Source organism: Hydra viridissima, unplaced genomic scaffold, assembly GCF_058129835.1.
Source record: "Hydra viridissima isolate aposymbiotic clone 2 unplaced genomic scaffold, HvirCarnegie_v1 scaffold_10, whole genome shotgun sequence".
NCBI lineage: Eukaryota > Metazoa > Cnidaria > Hydrozoa > Anthoathecata > Hydridae > Hydra > Hydra viridissima.
In genome coordinates this window covers 15,183,949-15,188,473 of record NW_028324309.1, presented here as the reverse complement: position 1 = coordinate 15,188,473, position 4,525 = coordinate 15,183,949, and the positions used below count along the sequence as shown (strand labels likewise).

The following is a 4,525-nucleotide window of genomic DNA, read 5'->3' as shown; positions in this document are numbered from 1 at the left end:
CAAATGAAAATGCCTTTACCTCGTAGTTCAAGAGAAAAAGATTTGTACGAAGCTTTTATTTTAAACGGATTTTCTAATTGGAAGAAAGCGTCACAAATTTTTGGTTCTCACGAGCGATCTGAACTCCATAGGGCGTCTGTTAGTATGATCGCCTCAGCAACACTAGAATCGACATTTATCCAACAGCTTAATCATCACCAAAATAAAGAAATGATGGATAATCGTACGGCTTTATCAAAAATATTTACAACACTTCTTTATTTGCTAATTCCTCAATTTCGTTTAAGAAAAATTTAGATTAACTATCAATCATTAATTTATTTACTAGATAAATAAATGTTTCTTCTAAATGTATTAGGGAACACAAGGCCTTTTCATTCGCGGAAAAGTTGAAAATAATTCAAACTTTCGCATGCTACTCAAAAAATCAAATTGAAATCAAACTACTAGCAGACGATTCACTGGAACTGAAGAAATGGTTGAATCGTCCTGAAACGCAAAAGTGGCTCTCGCCTAATATTGAAAACGAAATCCTACAAGACTTTGCTCATGCAACGCTTTGTAAGCTATGCGAAAGTATAAGGGAATCACAATTCTATAGTTTGATCCGATGAAACAACGGATATGTCCACGAAAGAACAAGTTCCGATCTGCATTCGGCATGTTAATGAAAAATTTAAAATTGAGGAGCTTTTAATGGGATTTTAGCAAACTGATAACATCAAGAACTGTTTAATGGACGTTTTGTGTCGATTTAGCCTGTTGATTCAAAATTGTCGGGGCCAATGTTTTGACGGATCTTCTAACATGTCTGGAAGTATCTATGGATTGCAGACTTTAATGAATAGAAGAAGAGCGGGCTTTTAACGTGCACTGCCGCGCTCATAATCTCAACTTGGTAGCACAAGATTCTGTTGAAAATCAAACAGAGATCAGGAATATTATGAATTTAGTGCAATCATTCATCGTATTTACCCGTGGATCTCCAAAACGATTGGCATGCTCCAACAAATTTCGAAATGTAGAGGATGTAGAAATTGGAACAACACTACGGCCATTTTGCCACACTCGATGGATCCTTATAAAACCGTCCATTATATTTATTACGAGTAACTATTTCGCCATTATCAACTGGCTAAAGGATTTTGAAAATCATTCTGATAATTCAGCCAAAAATAAGTCAGAAGCAGCGGGTTATCTGGAATCTTTTTGTAAGTTTGACACATTTTTCAAATTGGAAATTTTGCGCATGATCTTCACGCTAATCGAGGATGTTAATACAGCACTCCAAGGTAAATATTGTTTTATTTCATAGTGTCTTTTTTTAAATATAATATTTTAAGCAAATTATAATGTTAAACGTTTATTGAAAATTATTTTAGACATGCAGCTTAATTTTTGCAAAGCAAGAAATACCATCAACACGTTTAAGGAGGTGTTAAAAGAAGCCCTGGGTGATACTCTCTTCAAAGTCTTACGGGAGGCAGCCGTTGTAGCAGCAGAATGTAGTTTACTTGACAAACCAGAGATGCCACAGAAACGTAAAATTACAACAAAATTTACTGGAAGTGGAGTTCCATACTCCACTTCCAGTAAATTTTGTAAAACTTGCCAGACTCGATGGATCCTTATAAAACCGTCCATTATATTTATTACGAGTAACTATTCCGCCATTATCAACTGGCTAGAGGATTTTGAAAATTCATTCAACTAATTAATTTTGAATCAGTTTTGAAAGAGCTTGTAGACCATGATGGTGTCCTTTCTCAATTAATTTCACTGATTCCCGAGTTTATCAAACTGGTAAAAATTTTAATATGTATGCCTGTCTCCTCATAGACTCCAGAGGACCACTACCGCCAGCTTTTCTATGCATCTCTGGATAGTGTTACAACGGGACTTGCGACCCGTTTCAAACCAACTGAGACCACTGAGAATTTAGCAAATGTAGAAAAATTTCTCATTAGTCAGTGCTTGGAAGTTGGATTCGTTGAGGCTTTTTACAAAGATGACTTTGAAGATTATAGAAGGCTACAACACCATCGCGACATATTTATGGATCATGCAAAATTCAAGAATATTCAACTAATTAATTTTGAATCAGTTTTAAAAGAGCTTGTAGACCATGATTGTGTCCTTTCTCAATTAATTTCAGATTCCCGAGTTTATCAAACTGGTAAAAATTTTAATATGTATGCTTGTCTCCTCATGTACGTGTGAGCGCTCTTTTTCTTGTCTTCGTAGGCTAAAGACTTACTTGCGTTCTATAATGTCTCAGGAGCAATTGAATCATCTCGCTATTTTAAATTGCCATCGCGATATTGCCTACACTTTTGATCTTGATCATTTGATCAATGAGTTTATAATGCGTGCCTCCATACGCATGAACACATTTTACTTGAGAAAATAAATTACATTTTTATGCGTATTGAAAAAACTTTTTGCTTCTTATTATAGATTTTTAACTCCTACAAAATAGTTTATGCCCCATCCGGGAAAACTAAATCTCTACGCCTATGTCTGCATGCTATTGTATGTATTCCCCATACACCCATGTCAAAAATTATTTTTTAAGTTTTCAATTAATGACTCAGAGAAACTTTAAAGTTAAGTATACCATCATAGGCACCTTTCCCCTACCGTGATCGTTAACAAAAATCTCTCCACTTAAAAATTATATAAATACTATTTCTTCTAAACTCCTTTTATAAAACCAAAACTCCGGTCTACTTATTTTCCATAGAATCTAAAACTCTGTATCGACTCTTCTCTTCGTAATTCTTAAAGTTCTGTCTTGTATCTCCTCCTTTCGTATCTCTTAACTAACTCCTGCCTGACCACTGACTGACTCTCATTCCACTTTGACTTCCAACTTCACTGATCAACCCTGATTCACTCCTCTGACTTACTCTTTTCTTTTTATATTGGTTATAATGCTTTTGGGCGTTGTCGTCTTTTTCATTTTTTCTTCGTTGCAGTGTAAAATATTAATTAATGGTTTTAGGTGATTATATTTTTATAAACCACATCTTATTTTATTTAGAATTAGCTTCCTCACATAGCTCCATTACTCGGCAAAAATCGTCTCTTGATTTTTCTCTTCGTGCGGTGGAAAAAGGGTTTGGGGTGGTAGGTAATATGGCGAATTAGGAATCCGACAAAATGATTGTCCATCGTCTTTTTTTCATACATCTTTCCTCGATTTGCAAAAGAATCTGCTTGTGGATACTTTCTTTGGTCGACTTAATGGGGATACTGTTCGAGTGTTTCATTATATCGGCTGTATATTGCGAGAAGCGTAACGAGAAATAATGGAAGCGGTTGGGGAGTGACAAAACATCTCAGCTGTATAAGTTTTTCATTAGTAATCCTCTTTGTTCATTTGATCCTCGCAGTTTTTTATTGTGGGATTTGTTACATTAAGAAATGTATTCAAATGTCACTGATTGAGTTATCAAGCGATATTGTGATTTCTGAGTCAGATTTTACCACCTTACAAAGTCTAGTGAATGCTTTAGAACCAATCAAGATTGGTGCTGAAGTACTTTGCAGAAGAAATTCGAACTTGCTCTCATCTAATGGCATTCTGAAGTTCAATTTAGGTAAAATTTTATGGAAATTCTGAAGGTAAAATTTTATGGAAATTCTGAATAAATTGTTAGTAGTATATTTTTCTAACTAAAAAGAAAAATTCTACAAAAAAGCTAACTTTTTTGTAGAATTTTTAAAAACATAAAAAAACAAAAAAACAGTTGAATTCGCAAAAAATTAAGAACTTTATAATGGAAAAGACTTTTGTTTTCTTACAATATTACAATATGCATTTCTTAAAAAAAAAATACAGCCTACTTGATTGATTTTTCTTAAATTTTCGTTTTTTAATAGAGAAAGAAAAATATTTACATACAATTAGGATTTGTTTATGCAGTTTATGTATAATTACATTCAGTTTATTTTGTGCTCGCGTCCCGTCTGGTTACAGTTACAGGTGACAATTTATTTAATTTAAATAGTGCGTTAGTGAGTTTTTTTTAAATTATTTGGTTTTTTGCAATGGATGATAAAATTATTAAGTATCATAAAAAAAAATTGAAAATAAACACAAAACATAACTTTGAAAATAAAGCGAATATTCTATATTTTTATTGTGTTGATTAAGTATTTCACAAAAAGTCTTTAAAATTATATTAAAGAATATATTTGTATTGTGTTCCAAAATTTACATATTGAATTTTTTTTAAAAAAATAGCCTTATCTATGATGTCTACTGGATCCGGACAAAATCAATTGTGGAATCATTTTCTACGTACGAAAGCTGGCGATTCAGCTATATGCAATGTATGCACAAAAAAATATAAAATGCTCTGGCGGCAGCACAAGTGGTTTGCACAATCACCTTATCAGAAAACATAAAATTAATCTGCCAAAAAGAGTTCAACATGATGATGCAGAAGCTAGCTGTTCTAATATCAATGCCACAACTTCCGTTACGAATGATACAAATTCTAGATCAAAAATTTCTGAT

The 4,525-nt window shown here is 33.1% G+C and overlaps 1 pseudogene; it reads left to right on the top strand.

Moving 5' to 3' along the window:
* Positions 1-943: 943 nt before the first annotated feature.
* On the top strand, positions 944-2,410 carry LOC149883329 (zinc finger MYM-type protein 1-like; annotated as a pseudogene).
* The last annotated feature ends 2,115 nt before the right edge of the window (positions 2,411-4,525 follow it).